We start from the raw sequence: 20217 nt of genomic DNA, 5'->3' as shown, positions 1-20217 counted from the left end.
GGTAGCGTGGCCGAGCGGTCTAAGGCGCTGGATTTAGGCTCCAGTCTCTTTGGAGGCGTGGGTTCGAATCCCACCGCTGCCAGAGATGGATTTTAACAGATCTTAATGACGCATCTCCCTCCTGCCCCTTCAATTTGCATGCACAGTGACTCTACCAATAGGTCCCTAATTTTAAAACTCTTTTACAGTCTCCTTCTAAGTAAACTCCTAAACCGTGGACTCCCAAGAAATCGGCTGATGGGCGCTGCTGTTGTTTTCCTTCATTCTGCTTAGATCACCTTCAAATGGAAGGTTTAACAAATAATTTGTTCTCCCCACGCGGTCACCCCGCTCTTCTCTCTGCAAAATAAAATCGAACCTCTGTTAAATAAAGATTTAAAGCAAATTATCTATCTTCCCAAATAAAGTTGGTAAATGTGTTCTTCACAGTTATTTTAAATATCAGGTTTAAAATAAACAAGTGACGTACTCGGCAGGATTCGAACCTGCGCAAGGAACCCCCAATGAATTTCAAGCTCATCACCTTAGCCACTCGGCCATAACTACGAACTCTCAATAACCCATACCGAAACTTTATATCACAACAGAATTGTGCACAATGGCCGTGCACACCTATATATAACTCCATGTAGTTGTATCTCTAACTGTGTGCAAAGGGCACATTGCTATGTTTCTGTCTAAGCTTTGCTTTAGGTCTGAGGTCTTAAGAACCAAAGCAGGCTCCACGAATACTTGTCTGCACAAAAAAACAAGCATTTGCAATGCGAAAGGTCTCACATTTGGGAGAGTTAGAGCTATTGGCGTTGCAAATGACAATGTCTTTTACATAGGTTTTGGTTTTCCTTGGGAAAATTGTATGTGTCCACGTTGTGTTTTGGGGCACTTCCTGTCGCAGGCGCTAGGCCTACCCACACAAGTGCGGTACCATTTTTATCGGGAGACTTGAGGAAACATAGAATAGCAAAACAAGTGATACTGCCCCTTGTCTTTATCTACATTTTTTCCTTCCAAATATAAGACAGTGTGTAAAAAAGACGTCTACATGAGAAATGCCCTTTAATTCGCATGCTAGTGTGGGCACCCCAGAATTCAGAGATGTGCAAATAACCACTGCTCCTCAACACCTTATCTTGTGCCCATTTTGGAAATAGAAAGGTTTTCTTGATACCTATTTTTCACTCTTTATACTTCGGCAAATTAATTGCTGTATACCCGGTATAGAAAGAAAACCCACTGCAAGGTGCAGCTCATTTATTTTCTCTGGATACCTAGGGTTCTTGATGAACCTACAAGCCCAATATATCCCCGCAACCAGAAGAGTCCAGCAGACGTAACGGTATATTGCTTTCAAAATTCTGACATTGCAGAAAAAAGTTACAGAGTAAAACGTAGAGAAAAATGGCTGTTTTTTTCACCTCAATTTCAATATTTTTTTTTAGTTCAGTTGTTATTTTCTGTAGGAAACCGTTGTAAGATCTACACAAGTTACCCATTGCTGAATTCAGAATGTTGTCTTCTTTTCACAAATGTTTAGGTTACTGGGATCCAGCATTGGTTTCACACCCATTTCTGTCACTGACTGGAAGGAGGCTAAAAGCACACAAAATCGTAAAAATGGGGTATGTCCCAGTAAAATGCCAAAATTGAGTTGAAAAATTGGGTTTTCTGATTCAAGTCTGCCTGTCCCTGAAAGCTGGGATGCTGGTGATTTTAGCACTGCAAACCCTTTGTGGATGCCAATTTCAGGGACAAAAACCACAAGCCTTCTTCTCCAGCCCTTTTTTCCATTTATTTTTTTAAAAATACATTTTTACTGTATTTTGGCTAATTTCTTGGTCTCCTTCAGGGGAACCCACAAAGTCTGGGTACCTCTAGAATCCCTAGGATGTTGCAAAAAAAGGACACAAATTTGGCGTGGGTAGCTTATGTGGACAAAAATGTATGATGGCCTAAGCGCGTCCTGCCCCAAATAGCCAAAAAAATGCCTGGCACCTGAGGGGGAAAAGGCCTGGCAGCGAAGGGGTTAAAATGCACTATTTTATTCCAATTTCTTCACTTAGCTTCAGATTAACTATTGTTCCCTCCCACCCCCTCCTTTCAAAGTGCACCAGCCACCATTGCCTGGGGTGGGACAGATTGTTTTCGATTGCAGTATGGCAGATTGTTTTGGATTGCAGTGTGGTAGTTTGTTTTGGATTGGAGTGCAGAAGATTGCAGTGGGGTAGATTGTTTTGAATTGGAGTAGGGGAGATTGTTTTGAAGTGGAGTCGGGCAGATTGGAGTGGGTCAGATTGTTTTGGATCGGAGTAGGACAGATTGTTTTGGAGTGGTGCAGATTGTTTTTTATTAGAGTGGGGCAAATTGGAGTGAGACAGATTTGATAGGGGTGGCTGGAGAGGGTTGGAGTGGGATGAGTTAGAGTGGATTGGATTCGGGTGAGTGATTTGGACTGGAGTGAGGTGGATTAGTGTGGGTGAAGTGGTCTGGATGGGGGTGGATTGTAGTGGGGCAGATTGGAGTGGGGTGGATTGAAGTATTCCGCAGGATTATGTGTCAAAGCATAATTTCAGAATTTACACATAATAAAGAAACACTGTTGTTTTGCAATATCTTAAACAAGCTAATCGTCATCTTTTGAGAAGAGCGCCCACGAACAAAAACAAAAGAAAACATGCGTGGAACGTGGGAAAAGACGATTTGGCAAAATAAAAGAAAGTTCGATTTAAATTTAAAACTTATCAGTTTTGGTTGACCTGCTGGTCATGTTTTTGCCAGTCACAAGCCTTCTGTTTGCAGGGCACTAGAAGGTAAAAGGAAAAAATAGTACCTTGATCAGGTGGGGAGCAGCGGTCAGGCACTGATTAAGCTGAATCAATCAACGCTTGGTCGCTGCTCTACAGAGAGGAACGGAAATGATGCAAGACATGCCTTGATGAATTAAGAAACTGTAAAGAAGAGTGCCACATAAATAAAAAAATGGTGAGAGACATGCGGGCTCCAAGCACTTTACTGAATACTACAGAGTCTATCAAGCGAGACCCTAAAAAGGTCAGTAAGTTAAAATAAACAAACATTGTTACTTCTAAATATCAATATTCCAAGGACGCCTACATGGTCGTCAAGCAAAAAGTTCCTAGTGCATGGAGGGCCTTATGGTAGTTCTGAAGAGAGGCAAAGGACTTGGTCAGAGGGTGGCCTTGTTGGTGTGGTAGGGAGGTAATACCTCAAACGTTATTACTGGGGTAGGGGAGCTTCCAATTCGGAGTAATGAAAATTATCACAAAGCAATCAAGTAATTCCACATCAAAATAACAAGCGTGCGGGCTGACAACCATGCTCTCAGCATCAACGAGCGCAGAGTGAAGTGAATTTTACCATCCTCTGTGCATTTTTATTGCGAGGCTCATTTACATTTGACTTGGCGCGCAGAACGAGTGAGAACCCGGTCAATAGAAACAAAAATCATCTATTTAAAAAGTTTAGTTTCACGTGGGCCTGTTGTGCTTACTTCTTTCAGAATAGCTTTTGAACCTCTGTCCTGTGTGTGTCTGTGACTGTCACGTGAAAGGCAGTCAGAGCATCCAGGTGGGCCCCATGTCACCTGGGGCACCGCCCACCAGTGCTGGAGTTTTAAACAGCACCCGGTTGCATTTTGGGACTTGTGCCTTTTCAATGTGAGCTCAAAGACCGGGAAGTGTGGAATTCTGTTGGCTAAAAAATATTAACAGCGGAATGTGAATAGGCCACACAAGACATGACGTCACTGGAAAGCTAAACAGTATGTTGGGGATACTGGGTGCGGCAATAGGGCTAATGTCATGAATACGTGCAACTCCTCGGTTATTTTTGAATGAACTGCTCATTCATTAGATCCCACCCAAAGAAATGACCCCACCAGTATAAACACTTGTTTCATTAGAAAATGATGGAGTCACATTGCCTATGTAGAGCAGGTGCTTATACCTTGGTTGGAAGTCATTGCTCGGAGAGTGTTGTCTTTTAAGGTGATTGCACTAGGTCCGAGCAGGTGGGAGAAGACTTGTGCAGTGACTGAGTAAGAGAGATAACCTTCAATTACCACATCACCCTCCCGACATTGTAATCATGTCCTTTAAACGGTTTATCGACTCGACTTTCCACACTGAGTGCCAAGACGCAGGGTTTCGGTGCTCATGAAGTGCACAGACACACAGAAAGCTGAAGGTAGCGTGGCCGAGCGGTCTAAGGCGCTGGATTTAGGCTCCAGTCTCTTTGGAGGCGTGGGTTCGAATCCCACCGCTGCCAGAGATGGATTTTAACAGATCTTAATGACGCATCTCCCTCCTGCCCCTTCAATTTGCATGCACAGTGACTCTACCAATAGGTCCCTAATTTTAAAACTCTTTTACAGTCTCCTTCTAAGTAAACTCCTAAACCGTGGACTCCCAAGAAATCGGCTGATGGGCGCTGCTGTTGTTTTCCTTCATTCTGCTTAGATCACCTTCAAATGGAAGGTTTAACAAATAATTTGTTCTCCCCACGCGGTCACCCCGCTCTTCTCTCTGCAAAATAAAATCGAACCTCTGTTAAATAAAGATTTAAAGCAAATTATCTATCTTCCCAAATAAAGTTGGTAAATGTGTTCTTCACAGTTATTTTAAATATCAGGTTTAAAATAAACAAGTGACGTACTCGGCAGGATTCGAACCTGCGCAAGGAACCCCCAATGAATTTCAAGCTCATCACCTTAGCCACTCGGCCATAACTACGAACTCTCAATAACCCATACCGAAACTTTATATCACAACAGAATTGTGCACAATGGCCGTGCACACCTCTATATAACTCCATGTAGTTGTATCTCTAACTGTGTGCAAAGGGCACATTGCTATGTTTCTGTCTAAGCTTTGCTTTAGGTCTGAGGTCTTAAGAACCAAAGCAGGCTCCACGAATACTTGTCTGCACAAAAAAACAAGCATTTGCAATGCGAAAGGTCTCACATTTGGGAGAGTTAGAGCTATTGGCGTTGCAAATGACAATGTCTTTTACATAGGTTTTGGTTTTCCTTGGGAAAATTGTATGTGTCCACGTTGTGTTTTGGGGCACTTCCTGTCGCAGGCGCTAGGCCTACCCACACAAGTGCGGTACCATTTTTATCGGGAGACTTGAGGAAACATAGAATAGCAAAACAAGTGATACTGCCCCTTGTCTTTATCTACATTTTTTCCTTCCAAATATAAGACAGTGTGTAAAAAAGACGTCTACATGAGAAATGCCCTTTAATTCGCATGCTAGTGTGGGCACCCCAGAATTCAGAGATGTGCAAATAACCACTGCTCCTCAACACCTTATCTTGTGCCCATTTTGGAAATAGAAAGGTTTTCTTGATACCTATTTTTCACTCTTTATACTTCGGCAAATTAATTGCTGTATACCCGGTATAGAAAGAAAACCCACTGCAAGGTGCAGCTCATTTATTTTCTCTGGATACCTAGGGTTCTTGATGAACCTACAAGCCCAATATATCCCCGCAACCAGAAGAGTCCAGCAGACGTAACAGTATATTGCTTTCAAAATTCTGACATTGCAGAAAAAAGTTACAGAGTAAAACGTAGAGAAAAATGGCTGTTTTTTTCACCTCAATTTCAATATTTTTTTTTAGTTCAGTTGTTATTTTCTGTAGGAAACCCTTGTAAGATCTACACAAGTTACCCATTGCTGAATTCAGAATGTTGTCTTCTTTTCACAAATGTTTAGGTTACTGGGATCCAGCATTGGTTTCACACCCATTTCTGTCACTGACTGGAAGGAGGCTAAAAGCACACAAAATCGTAAAAATGGGGTATGTCCCAGTAAAATGCCAAAATTGAGTTGAAAAATTGGGTTTTCTGATTCAAGTCTGCCTGTCCCTGAAAGCTGGGAAGCTGGTGATTTTAGCACTGCAAACCCTTTGTGGATGCCAATTTCAGGGACAAAAACCACAAGCCTTCTTCTCCAGCCCTTTTTTCCATTTATTTTTAAAAAAATAAATTTTTACTGTATTTTGGCTAATTTCTTGGTCTCCTTCAGGGGAACCCACAAAGTCTGGGTACCTCTAGAATCCCTAGGATGTTGCAAAAAAAAGGACACAAATTTGGCGTGGGTAGCTTATGTGGACAAAAATGTATGATGGCCTAAGCGCGTCCTGCCCCAAATAGCCAACAAAAATGCCTGGCACCTGAGGGGGAAAAGGCCTGGCAGCGAAGGGGTTAAAATGCACTATTTTATTCCAATTTCTTCACTTAGCTTCAGATGAACTATTGTTCCCTCCCACCCCCTCCTTTCAAAGTGCACCAGCCACCACTGCCTGGGGTGTGACAGATTGTTTTCGATTGCAGTATGGCAGATTTTTTTACATTGCAGTGTGGTAGTTTGTTTTGGATTGGAGTGCAGAAGATTGCAGTGGGGTAGATTGTTTTGAATTGGAGTAGGGGAGATTGTTTTGAAGTGGAGTCGGGCAGATTGGAGTGGGTCAGATTGTTTTGGATCGGAGTAGGACAGATTGTTTTGGAGTGGTGCAGATTGTTTTTTATTAGAGTGGGGCAAATTGGAGTGAGACAGATTTGATAGGGGTGGCTGGAGAGGGTTGGAGTGGGATGAGTTAGAGTGGATTGGATTCGGGTGAGTGATTTGGACTGGAGTGAGGTGGATTAGTGTGGGTGAAGTGGTCTGGATGGGGGTGGATTGTAGTGGGGCAGATTGGAGTGGGGTGGATTGAAGTGTACCGCAGGATTATGTGTCAAAGCATAATTTCAGAATTTACACATAATAAAGAAACACTGTTGTTTTGCAATATTTTAAACAAGCTAATCGTCATCTTTTGAGAAGAGCGCCCACGAACAAAAACAAAAGAAAACATGCGTGGAACGTGGGAAAAGACGATTTGGCAAAATAAAAGAAAGTTCGATTTAAATTTAAAACTTAACAGTTTTGGTTGACCTGCTGGTCATGTTTTTGCCAGTCACAAGCCTTCTGTTTGCAGGGCACTAGAAGGTAAAAGGAAAAAATAGTACCTTGATCAGGTGGGGAGCAGCGGTCAGGCACTGATTAAGCTGAATCAATCAACGCTTGGTCGCTGCTCTACAGAGAGGAACGGAAATTATGCAAGACATGCCTTGATGAATTAGGAAACTGTAAAGAAGAGTGCCACATAAATAAAAAAATGGTGAGAGACATGCGGGCTCCAAGCCCTTTACTGAATACTACAGAGTCTATCAAGCGAGACCCTAAAAAGGTCAGTTAGTTAAAATAAACAAACATTGTTACTTCTAAATATCAATATTCCAAGGACGCTTACATGGTCGTCAAGCAAAAAGTTCCTAGTGCATGGAGGGCCTTATGGTAGTTCTGAAGAGAGGCAAAGGACTTGGTCAGAGGGTGGCCTTGTTGGTGTGGTAGGGAGGAAATACCTCAAACGTTATTACTGGGGTAGGGGAGCTTCCAATTCGGAGTAATGAAAATTATCACAAAGCAATCAAGTAATTCCACATCAAAATAACAAGCGTGCGGGCTGACAACCATGCTCTCAGCATCAACGAGCGCAGAGTGAAGTGAATTTTACCATCCTCTGTGCATTTTTATTGCGAGGCTCATTTACATTTGACTTGGCGCGCAGAACGAGTGAGAACCCGGTCAATAGAAACAAAAATCATCTATTTAAAAAGTTTAGTTTCACGTGGGCCTGTTGTCCTTACTTCTTTCAGAATAGCTTTTGAACCTCTGTCCTGTGTGTGTCTGTGACTGTCACGTGAAAGGCAGTCAGAGCATCCAGGTGGGCCCCATGTCACCTGGGGCACCGCCCACCAGTGCTGGAGTTTTAAACAGCACCCGGTTGCATTTTGGGACTTGTGCCTTTTCAATGTGAGCTCAAAGACCGGGAAGTGTGGAATTCTGTTGGCTAAAAAATATTAACAGCGGAATGTGAATAGGCCACACAAGACATGACGTCACTGGAAAGCTAAACAGTATGTTGGGGAGACTGGGTGCGGCAATAGCGCTGATGTCATGAATACGTGCAACTCCTCGGTTATTTTTGAATGAACTGCTCATTCATTAGATCCCACCCTAAGAAATGAGCCCACCAGTATGAACACTTGTTTCATTAGAAAATGATGGAGTCACATTGCCTATGTAGAGCAGGTGCTTATACCTTGGTTGGAAGTCATTGCTCGGAGAGTGTTGTCTTTTAAGGTGATTGCACTAGGTCCGAGCAGGTGGGAGAAGACTTGTGCAGTGACTGAGTAAGAGAGATAACCTTCAATTACCACATCACCCTCCCGACATTGTAATCATGTCCTTTAAACGGTTTATCGACTCGACTTTCCACACTGAGTGCCAAGACGCAGGGTTTCGGTGCTCATGAAGTGCACAGACACACAGAAAGCTGAAGGTAGCGTGGCCGAGCGGTCTAAGGCGCTGGATTTAGGCTCCAGTCTCTTTGGAGGCGTGGGTTCGAATCCCACCGCTGCCAGAGATGGATTTTAACAGATCTTAATGACGCATCTCCCTCCTGCCCCTTCAATTTGCATGCACAGTGACTCTACCAATAGGTCCCTAATTTTAAAACTCATTTACAGTCTCCTTCTAAGTAAACTCCTAAACCGTGGACTCCCAAGAAATCGGCTGATGGGCGCTGCTGTTGTTTTCCTTCATTCTGCTTAGATCACCTTCAAATGGAAGGTTTAACAAATAATTTGTTCTCCCCACGCGGTCACCCCGCTCTTCTCTCTGCAAAATAAAATCGAACCTCTGTTAAATAAAGATTTAAAGCAAATTATCTATCTTCCCAAATAAAGTTGGTAAATGTGTTCTTCACAGTTATTTTAAATATCAGGTTTAAAATAAACAAGTGACGTACTCGGCAGGATTCGAACCTGCGCAAGGAACCCCCAATGAATTTCAAGCTCATCACCTTAGCCACTCGGCCATAACTACGAACTCTCAATAACCCATACCGAAACTTTATATCACAACAGAATTGTGCACAATGGCCGTGCACACCTATATATAACTCCATGTAGTTGTATCTCTAACTGTGTGCAAAGGGCACATTGCTATGTTTCTGTCTAAGCTTTGCTTTAGGTCTGAGGTCTTAAGAACCAAAGCAGGCTCCACGAATACTTGTCTGCACAAAAAAACAAGCATTTGCAATGCGAAAGGTCTCACATTTGGGAGAGTTAGAGCTATTGGCGTTGCAAATGACAATGTCTTTTACATAGGTTTTGGTTTTCCTTGGGAAAATTGTATGTGTCCACGTTGTGTTTTGGGGCACTTCCTGTCGCAGGCGCTAGGCCTACCCACACAAGTGCGGTACCATTTTTATCGGGAGACTTGAGGAAACATAGAATAGCAAAACAAGTGATACTGCCCCTTGTCTTTATCTACATTTTTTCCTTCCAAATATAAGACAGTGTGTAAAAAAGACGTCTACATGAGAAATGCCCTTTAATTCGCATGCTAGTGTGGGCACCCCAGAATTCAGAGATGTGCAAATAACCACTGCTCCTCAACACCTTATCTTGTGCCCATTTTGGAAATAGAAAGGTTTTCTTGATACCTATTTTTCACTCTTTATACTTCGGCAAATTAATTGCTGTATACCCGGTATAGAAAGAAAACCCACTGCAAGGTGCAGCTCATTTATTTTCTCTGGATACCTAGGGTTCTTGATGAACCTACAAGCCCAATATATCCCCGCAACCAGAAGAGTCCAGCAGACGTAACGGTATATTGCTTTCAAAATTCTGACATTGCAGAAAAAAGTTACAGAGTAAAACGTAGAGAAAAATGGCTGTTTTTTTCACCTCAATTTCAATATTTTTTTTTAGTTCAGTTGTTATTTTCTGTAGGAAACCGTTGTAAGATCTACACAAGTTACCCATTGCTGAATTCAGAATGTTGTCTTCTTTTCACAAATGTTTAGGTTACTGGGATCCAGCATTGGTTTCACACCCATTTCTGTCACTGACTGGAAGGAGGCTAAAAGCACACAAAATCGTAAAAATGGGGTATGTCCCAGTAAAATGCCAAAATTGAGTTGAAAAATTGGGTTTTCTGATTCAAGTCTGCCTGTCCCTGAAAGCTGGGATGCTGGTGATTTTAGCACTGCAAACCCTTTGTGGATGCCAATTTCAGGGACAAAAACCACAAGCCTTCTTCTCCAGCCCTTTTTTCCATTTATTTTTTTAAAAATACATTTTTACTGTATTTTGGCTAATTTCTTGGTCTCCTTCAGGGGAACCCACAAAGTCTGGGTACCTCTAGAATCCCTAGGATGTTGCAAAAAAAGGACACAAATTTGGCGTGGGTAGCTTATGTGGACAAAAATGTATGATGGCCTAAGCGCGTCCTGCCCCAAATAGCCAAAAAAATGCCTGGCACCTGAGGGGGAAAAGGCCTGGCAGCGAAGGGGTTAAAATGCACTATTTTATTCCAATTTCTTCACTTAGCTTCAGATTAACTATTGTTCCCTCCCACCCCCTCCTTTCAAAGTGCACCAGCCACCATTGCCTGGGGTGGGACAGATTGTTTTCGATTGCAGTATGGCAGATTGTTTTGGATTGCAGTGTGGTAGTTTGTTTTGGATTGGAGTGCAGAAGATTGCAGTGGGGTAGATTGTTTTGAATTGGAGTAGGGGAGATTGTTTTGAAGTGGAGTCGGGCAGATTGGAGTGGGTCAGATTGTTTTGGATCGGAGTAGGACAGATTGTTTTGGAGTGGTGCAGATTGTTTTTTATTAGAGTGGGGCAAATTGGAGTGAGACAGATTTGATAGGGGTGGCTGGAGAGGGTTGGAGTGGGATGAGTTAGAGTGGATTGGATTCGGGTGAGTGATTTGGACTGGAGTGAGGTGGATTAGTGTGGGTGAAGTGGTCTGGATGGGGGTGGATTGTAGTGGGGCAGATTGGAGTGGGGTGGATTGAAGTATTCCGCAGGATTATGTGTCAAAGCATAATTTCAGAATTTACACATAATAAAGAAACACTGTTGTTTTGCAATATCTTAAACAAGCTAATCGTCATCTTTTGAGAAGAGCGCCCACGAACAAAAACAAAAGAAAACATGCGTGGAACGTGGGAAAAGACGATTTGGCAAAATAAAAGAAAGTTCGATTTAAATTTAAAACTTAACAGTTTTGGTTGACCTGCTGGTCATGTTTTTGCCAGTCACAAGCCTTCTGTTTGCAGGGCACTAGAAGGTAAAAGGAAAAAATAGTACCTTGATCAGGTGGGGAGCAGCGGTCAGGCACTGATTAAGCTGAATCAATCAACGCTTGGTCGCTGCTCTACAGAGAGGAACGGAAATGATGCAAGACATGCCTTGATGAATTAAGAAACTGTAAAGAAGAGTGCCACATAAATAAAAAAATGGTGAGAGACATGCGGGCTCCAAGCACTTTACTGAATACTACAGAGTCTATCAAGCGAGACCCTAAAAAGGTCAGTAAGTTAAAATAAACAAACATTGTTACTTCTAAATATCAATATTCCAAGGACGCCTACATGGTCGTCAAGCAAAAAGTTCCTAGTGCATGGAGGGCCTTATGGTAGTTCTGAAGAGAGGCAAAGGACTTGGTCAGAGGGTGGCCTTGTTGGTGTGGTAGGGAGGTAATACCTCAAACGTTATTACTGGGGTAGGGGAGCTTCCAATTCGGAGTAATGAAAATTATCACAAAGCAATCAAGTAATTCCACATCAAAATAACAAGCGTGCGGGCTGACAACCATGCTCTCAGCATCAACGAGCGCAGAGTGAAGTGAATTTTACCATCCTCTGTGCATTTTTATTGCGAGGCTCATTTACATTTGACTTGGCGCGCAGAACGAGTGAGAACCCGGTCAATAGAAACAAAAATCATCTATTTAAAAAGTTTAGTTTCACGTGGGCCTGTTGTGCTTACTTCTTTCAGAATAGCTTTTGAACCTCTGTCCTGTGTGTGTCTGTGACTGTCACGTGAAAGGCAGTCAGAGCATCCAGGTGGGCCCCATGTCACCTGGGGCACCGCCCACCAGTGCTGGAGTTTTAAACAGCACCCGGTTGCATTTTGGGACTTGTGCCTTTTCAATGTGAGCTCAAAGACCGGGAAGTGTGGAATTCTGTTGGCTAAAAAATATTAACAGCGGAATGTGAATAGGCCACACAAGACATGACGTCACTGGAAAGCTAAACAGTATGTTGGGGATACTGGGTGCGGCAATAGGGCTAATGTCATGAATACGTGCAACTCCTCGGTTATTTTTGAATGAACTGCTCATTCATTAGATCCCACCCAAAGAAATGACCCCACCAGTATAAACACTTGTTTCATTAGAAAATGATGGAGTCACATTGCCTATGTAGAGCAGGTGCTTATACCTTGGTTGGAAGTCATTGCTCGGAGAGTGTTGTCTTTTAAGGTGATTGCACTAGGTCCGAGCAGGTGGGAGAAGACTTGTGCAGTGACTGAGTAAGAGAGATAACCTTCAATTACCACATCACCCTCCCGACATTGTAATCATGTCCTTTAAACGGTTTATCGACTCGACTTTCCACACTGAGTGCCAAGACGCAGGGTTTCGGTGCTCATGAAGTGCACAGACACACAGAAAGCTGAAGGTAGCGTGGCCGAGCGGTCTAAGGCGCTGGATTTAGGCTCCAGTCTCTTTGGAGGCGTGGGTTCGAATCCCACCGCTGCCAGAGATGGATTTTAACAGATCTTAATGACGCATCTCCCTCCTGCCCCTTCAATTTGCATGCACAGTGACTCTACCAATAGGTCCCTAATTTTAAAACTCTTTTACAGTCTCCTTCTAAGTAAACTCCTAAACCGTGGACTCCCAAGAAATCGGCTGATGGGCGCTGCTGTTGTTTTCCTTCATTCTGCTTAGATCACCTTCAAATGGAAGGTTTAACAAATAATTTGTTCTCCCCACGCGGTCACCCCGCTCTTCTCTCTGCAAAATAAAATCGAACCTCTGTTAAATAAAGATTTAAAGCAAATTATCTATCTTCCCAAATAAAGTTGGTAAATGTGTTCTTCACAGTTATTTTAAATATCAGGTTTAAAATAAACAAGTGACGTACTCGGCAGGATTCGAACCTGCGCAAGGAACCCCCAATGAATTTCAAGCTCATCACCGTAGCCACTCGGCCATAACTACGAACTCTCAATAACCCATACCGAAACTTTATATCACAACAGAATTGTGCACAATGGCCGTGCACACCTATATATAACTCCATGTAGTTGTATCTCTAACTGTGTGCAAAGGGCACATTGCTATGTTTCTGTCTAAGCTTTGCTTTAGGTCTGAGGTCTTAAGAACCAAAGCAGGCTCCACGAATACTTGTCTGCACAAAAAAACAAGCATTTGCAATGCGAAAGGTCTCACATTTGGGAGAGTTAGAGCTATTGGCGTTGCAAATGACAATGTCTTTTACATAGGTTTTGGTTTTCCTTGGGAAAATTGTATGTGTCCACGTTGTGTTTTGGGGCACTTCCTGTCGCAGGCGCTAGGCCTACCCACACAAGTGCGGTACCATTTTTATCGGGAGACTTGAGGAAACATAGAATAGCAAAACAAGTGATACTGCCCCTTGTCTTTATCTACATTTTTTCCTTCCAAATATAAGACAGTGTGTAAAAAAGACGTCTACATGAGAAATGCCCTTTAATTCGCATGCTAGTGTGGGCACCCCAGAATTCAGAGATGTGCAAATAACCACTGCTCCTCAACACCTTATCTTGTGCCCATTTTGGAAATAGAAAGGTTTTCTTGATACCTATTTTTCACTCTTTATACTTCGGCAAATTAATTGCTGTATACCCGGTATAGAAAGAAAACCCACTGCAAGGTGCAGCTCATTTATTTTCTCTGGATACCTAGGGTTCTTGATGAACCTACAAGCCCAATATATCCCCGCAACCAGAAGAGTCCAGCAGACGTAACAGTATATTGCTTTCAAAATTCTGACATTGCAGAAAAAAGTTACAGAGTAAAACGTAGAGAAAAATGGCTGTTTTTTTCACCTCAATTTCAATATTTTTTTTTAGTTCAGTTGTTATTTTCTGTAGGAAACACTTGTAAGATCTACACAAGTTACCCATTGCTGAATTCAGAATGTTGTCTTCTTTTCACAAATGTTTAGGTTACTGGGATCCAGCATTGGTTTCACACCCATTTCTGTCACTGACTGGAAGGAGGCTAAAAGCACACAAAATCGTAAAAATGGGGTATGTCCCAGTAAAATGCCAAAATTGAGTTGAAAAATTGGGTTTTCTGATTCAAGTCTGCCTGTCCCTGAAAGCTGGGAAGCTGGTGATTTTAGCACTGCAAACCCTTTGTGGATGCCAATTTCAGGGACAAAAACCACAAGCCTTCTTCTCCAGCCCTTTTTTCCATTTATTTTTAAAAAAATAAATTTTTACTGTATTTTGGCTAATTTCTTGGTCTCCTTCAGGGGAACCCACAAAGTCTGGGTACCTCTAGAATCCCTAGGATGTTGCAAAAAAAAGGACACAAATTTGGCGTGGGTAGCTTATGTGGACAAAAATGTATGATGGCCTAAGCGCGTCCTGCCCCAAATAGCCAACAAAAATGCCTGGCACCTGAGGGGGAAAAGGCCTGGCAGCGAAGGGGTTAAAATGCACTATTTTATTCCAATTTCTTCACTTAGCTTCAGATGAACTATTGTTCCCTCCCACCCCCTCCTTTCAAAGTGCACCAGCCACCACTGCCTGGGGTGTGACAGATTGTTTTCGATTGCAGTATGGCAGATTTTTTTACATTGCAGTGTGGTAGTTTGTTTTGGATTGGAGTGCAGAAGATTGCAGTGGGGTAGATTGTTTTGAATTGGAGTAGGGGAGATTGTTTTGAAGTGGAGTCGGGCAGATTGGAGTGGGTCAGATTGTTTTGGATCGGAGTAGGACAGATTGTTTTGGAGTGGTGCAGATTGTTTTTTATTAGAGTGGGGCAAATTGGAGTGAGACAGATTTGATAGGGGTGGCTGGAGAGGGTTGGAGTGGGATGAGTTAGAGTGGATTGGATTCGGGTGAGTGATTTGGACTGGAGTGAGGTGGATTAGTGTGGGTGAAGTGGTCTGGATGGGGGTGGATTGTAGTGGGGCAGATTGGAGTGGGGTGGATTGAAGTGTACCGCAGGATTATGTGTCAAAGCATAATTTCAGAATTTACACATAATAAAGAAACACTGTTGTTTTGCAATATTTTAAACAAGCTAATCGTCATCTTTTGAGAAGAGCGCCCACGAACAAAAACAAAAGAAAACATGCGTGGAACGTGGGAAAAGACGATTTGGCAAAATAAAAGAAAGTTCGATTTAAATTTAAAACTTAACAGTTTTGGTTGACCTGCTGGTCATGTTTTTGCCAGTCACAAGCCTTCTGTTTGCAGGGCACTAGAAGGTAAAAGGAAAAAATAGTACCTTGATCAGGTGGGGAGCAGCGGTCAGGCACTGATTAAGCTGAATCAATCAACGCTTGGTCGCTGCTCTACAGAGAGGAACGGAAATTATGCAAGACATGCCTTGATGAATTAGGAAACTGTAAAGAAGAGTGCCACATAAATAAAAAAATGGTGAGAGACATGCGGGCTCCAAGCCCTTTACTGAATACTACAGAGTCTATCAAGCGAGACCCTAAAAAGGTCAGTTAGTTAAAATAAACAAACATTGTTACTTCTAAATATCAATATTCCAAGGACGCTTACATGGTCGTCAAGCAAAAAGTTCCTAGTGCATGGAGGGCCTTATGGTAGTTCTGAAGAGAGGCAAAGGACTTGGTCAGAGGGTGGCCTTGTTGGTGTGGTAGGGAGGCAATACCTCAAACGTTATTACTGGGGTAGGGGAGCTTCCAATTCGGAGTAATGAAAATTATCACAAAGCAATCAAGTAATTCCACATCAAAATAACAAGCGTGCGGGCTGACAACCATGCTCTCAGCATCAACGAGCGCAGAGTGAAGTGAATTTTACCATCCTCTGTGCATTTTTATTGCGAGGCTCATTTACATTTGACTTGGCGCGCAGAACGAGTGAGAACCCGGTCAATAGAAACAAAAATCATCTATTTAAAAAGTTTAGTTTCACGTGGGCCTGTTGTCCTTACTTCTTTCAGAATAGCTTTTGAACCTCTGTCCTGTGTGTGTCTGTGACTGTCACGTGAAAGGCAGTCAGAGCATCCAGGTGGGCCCCATGTCACCTGGGGCACCGCCCACCAGTGCTGGAGTTTTAAACAGCACCCGGTTGCATTTTGGGACTTGTGCCTTTTCAATGTGAGCTCAAAGACCGGGAAGTGTGGAATTCTGTTGGCTAAAAAATATTAACAGCGGAATGTGAATAGGCCACACAAGACATGACGTCACTGGAAAGCTAAACAGTATGTTGGGGAGACTGGGTGCGGCAATAGCGCTGATGTCATGAATACGTGCAACTCCTCGGTTATTTTTGAATGAACTGCTCATTCATTAGATCCCACCCTAAGAAATGAGCCCACCAGTATGAACACTTGTTTCATTAGAAAATGATGGAGTCACATTGCCTATGTAGAGCAGGTGCTTATACCTTGGTTGGAAGTCATTGCTCGGAGAGTGTTGTCTTTTAAGGTGATTGCACTAGGTCCGAGCAGGTGGGAGAAGACTTGTGCAGTGACTGAGTAAGAGAGATAACCTTCAATTACCACATCACCCTCCCGACATTGTAATCATGTCCTTTAAACGGTTTATCGACTCGACTTTCCACACTGAGTGCCACGACGCAGGGTTTCGGTGCTCATGAAGTGCACAGACACACAGAAAGCTGAAGGTAGCGTGGCCGAGCGGTCTAAGGCGCTGGATTTAGGCTCCAGTCTCTTTGGAGGCGTGGGTTCGAATCCCACCGCTGCCAGAGATGGATTTTAACAGATGTTAATGACGCATCTCCCTCCTGCCCCTTCAATTTGCATGCACAGTGACTCTACCAATAGGTCCCTAATTTTAAAACTCTTTTACAGTCTCCTTCTAAGTAAACTCCTAAACCGTGGACTCCCAAGAAATCGGCTGATGGGCGCTGCTGTTGTTTTCCTTCATTCTGCTTAGATCACCTTCAAATGGAAGGTTTAACAAATAATTTGTTCTCCCCACGCGGTCACCCCGCTCTTCTCTCTGCAAAATAAAATCGAACCTCTGTTAAATAAAGATTTAAAGCAAATTATCTATCTTCCCAAATAAAGTTGGTAAATGTGTTCTTCACAGTTATTTTAAATATCAGGTTTAAAATAAACAAGTGACGTACTCGGCAGGATTCGAACCTGCGCAAGGAACCCCCAATGAATTTCAAGCTCATCACCTTAGCCACTCGGCCATAACTACGAACTCTCAATAACCCATACCGAAACTTTATATCACAACAGAATTGTGCACAATGGCCGTGCACACCTATATATAACTCCATGTAGTTGTATCTCTAACTGTGTGCAAAGGGCACATTGCTATGTTTCTGTCTAAGCTTTGCTTTAGGTCTGAGGTCTTAAGAACCAAAGCAGGCTCCACGAATACTTGTCTGCACAAAAAAACAAGCATTTGCAATGCGAAAGGTCTCACATTTGGGAGAGTTAGAGCTATTGGCGTTGCAAATGACAATGTCTTTTACATAGGTTTTGGTTTTCCTTGGGAAAGTTGTATGTGTCCACGTTGTGTTTTGGGGCACTTCCTGTCGCAGGCGCTAGGCCTACCCACACAAGTGCGGTACCATTTTTATCGGGAGACTTGAGGAAACATAGAATAGCAAAACAAGTGATACTGCCCCTTGTCTTTATCTACATTTTTTCCTTCCAAATATAAGACAGTGTGTAAAAAAGACGTCTACATGAGAAATGCCCTTTAATTCGCATGCTAGTGTGGGCACCCCAGAATTCAGAGATGTGCAAATAACCACTGCTCCTCAACACCTTATCTTGTGCCCATTTTGGAAATAGAAAGGTTTTCTTGATACCTATTTTTCACTCTTTATACTTCGGCAAATTAATTGCTGTATACCCGGTATAGAAAGAAAACCCACTGCAAGGTGCAGCTCATTTATTTTCTCTGGATACCTAGGGTTCTTGATGAACCTACAAGCCCAATATATCCCCGCAACCAGAAGAGTCCAGCAGACGTAACGGTATATTGCTTTCAAAATTCTGACATTGCAGAAAAAAGTTACAGAGTAAAACGTAGAGAAAAATGGCTGTTTTTTTCACCTCAATTTCAATATTTTTTTTTAGTTCAGTTGTTATTTTCTGTAGGAAACCGTTGTAAGATCTACACAAGTTACCCATTGCTGAATTCAGAATGTTGTCTTCTTTTCACAAATGTTTAGGTTACTGGGATCCAGCATTGGTTTCACACCCATTTCTGTCACTGACTGGAAGGAGGCTAAAAGCACACAAAATCGTAAAAATGGGGTATGTCCCAGTAAAATGCCAAAATTGAGTTGAAAAATTGGGTTTTCTGATTCAAGTCTGCCTGTCCCTGAAAGCTGGGATGCTGGTGATTTTAGCACTGCAAACCCTTTGTGGATGCCAATTTCAGGGACAAAAACCACAAGCCTTCTTCTCCAGCCCTTTTTTCCATTTATTTTTTTAAAAATACATTTTTACTGTATTTTGGCTAATTTCTTGGTCTCCTTCAGGGGAACCCACAAAGTCTGGGTACCTCTAGAATCCCTAGGATGTTGCAAAAAAAGGACACAAATTTGGCGTGGGTAGCTTATGTGGACAAAAATGTATGATGGCCTAAGCGCGTCCTGCCCCAAATAGCCAAAAAAATGCCTGGCACCTGAGGGGGAAAAGGCCTGGCAGCGAAGGGGTTAAAATGCACTATTTTATTCCAATTTCTTCACTTAGCTTCAGATTAACTATTGTTCCCTCCCACCCCCTCCTTTCAAAGTGCACCAGCCACCATTGCCTGGGGTGGGACAGATTGTTTTCGATTGCAGTATGGCAGATTGTTTTGGATTGCAGTGTGGTAGTTTGTTTTGGATTGGAGTGCAGAAGATTGCAGTGGGGTAGATTGTTTTGAATTGGAGTAGGGGAGATTGTTTTGAAGTGGAGTCGGGCAGATTGGAGTGGGTCAGATTGTTTTGGATCGGAGTAGGACAGATTGTTTTGGAGTGGTGCAGATTGTTTTTTATTAGAGTGGGGCAAATTGGAGTGAGACAGATTTGATAGGGGTGGCTGGAGAGGGTTGGAGTGGGATGAGTTAGAGTGGATTGGATTCGGGTGAGTGATTTGGACTGGAGTGAGGTGGATTAGTGTGGGTGAAGTGGTCTGGATGGGGGTGGATTGTAGTGGGGCAGATTGGAGTGGGGTGGATTGAAGTATTCCGCAGGATTATGTGTCAAAGCATAATTTCAGAATTTACACATAATAAAGAAACACTGTTGTTTTGCAATATCTTAAACAAGCTAATCGTCATCTTTTGAGAAGAGCGCCCACGAACAAAAACAAAAGAAAACATGCGTGGAACGTGGGAAAAGACGATTTGGCAAAATAAAAGAAAGTTCGATTTAAATTTAAAACTTAACAGTTTTGGTTGACCTGCTGGTCATGTTTTTGCCAGTCACAAGCCTTCTGTTTGCAGGGCACTAGAAGGTAAAAGGAAAAAATAGTACCTTGATCAGGTGGGGAGCAGCGGTCAGGCACTGATTAAGCTGAATCAATCAACGCTTGGTCGCTGCTCTACAGAGAGGAACGGAAATGATGCAAGACATGCCTTGATGAATTAAGAAACTGTAAAGAAGAGTGCCACATAAATAAAAAAATGGTGAGAGACATGCGGGCTCCAAGCACTTTACTGAATACTACAGAGTCTATCAAGCGAGACCCTAAAAAGGTCAGTAAGTTAAAATAAACAAACATTGTTACTTCTAAATATCAATATTCCAAGGACGCCTACATGGTCGTCAAGCAAAAAGTTCCTAGTGCATGGAGGGCCTTATGGTAGTTCTGAAGAGAGGCAAAGGACTTGGTCAGAGGGTGGCCTTGTTGGTGTGGTAGGGAGGTAATACCTCAAACGTTATTACTGGGGTAGGGGAGCTTCCAATTCGGAGTAATGAAAATTATCACAAAGCAATCAAGTAATTCCACATCAAAATAACAAGCGTGCGGGCTGACAACCATGCTCTCAGCATCAACGAGCGCAGAGTGAAGTGAATTTTACCATCCTCTGTGCATTTTTATTGCGAGGCTC

General features: G+C 42.7%; 5 non-coding genes across 5 annotated transcripts; all 5 read left to right on the top strand.

Annotated features, from left to right (window-relative positions):
* Window positions 1-82, top strand: TRNAL-UAG (transfer RNA leucine (anticodon UAG)). The gene has a single exon. It is a non-coding gene; the product is annotated as a tRNA-Leu (tRNA).
* A 4120-nt stretch (window positions 83-4202) lies between these two features.
* TRNAL-UAG (transfer RNA leucine (anticodon UAG)) lies at window positions 4203-4284 on the top strand. The gene has a single exon. It is a non-coding gene; the product is annotated as a tRNA-Leu (tRNA).
* Window positions 4285-8406: 4122 nt separating this feature from the next.
* Window positions 8407-8488, top strand: TRNAL-UAG (transfer RNA leucine (anticodon UAG)). Its single transcript has one exon. It is a non-coding gene; the product is annotated as a tRNA-Leu (tRNA).
* Window positions 8489-12608: 4120 nt separating this feature from the next.
* On the top strand, window positions 12609-12690 carry TRNAL-UAG (transfer RNA leucine (anticodon UAG)). The gene has a single exon. It is a non-coding gene; the product is annotated as a tRNA-Leu (tRNA).
* Window positions 12691-16812: 4122 nt separating this feature from the next.
* TRNAL-UAG (transfer RNA leucine (anticodon UAG)) lies at window positions 16813-16894 on the top strand. The gene has a single exon. It is a non-coding gene; the product is annotated as a tRNA-Leu (tRNA).
* The last annotated feature ends 3323 nt before the right edge of the window (window positions 16895-20217 follow it).

This window comes from Pleurodeles waltl, chromosome 12 (genome assembly GCF_031143425.1).
Source record: "Pleurodeles waltl isolate 20211129_DDA chromosome 12, aPleWal1.hap1.20221129, whole genome shotgun sequence".
Lineage (NCBI taxonomy): Eukaryota > Metazoa > Chordata > Amphibia > Caudata > Salamandridae > Pleurodeles > Pleurodeles waltl.
This window is presented reverse-complemented; position numbering and strand designations above follow the sequence as displayed.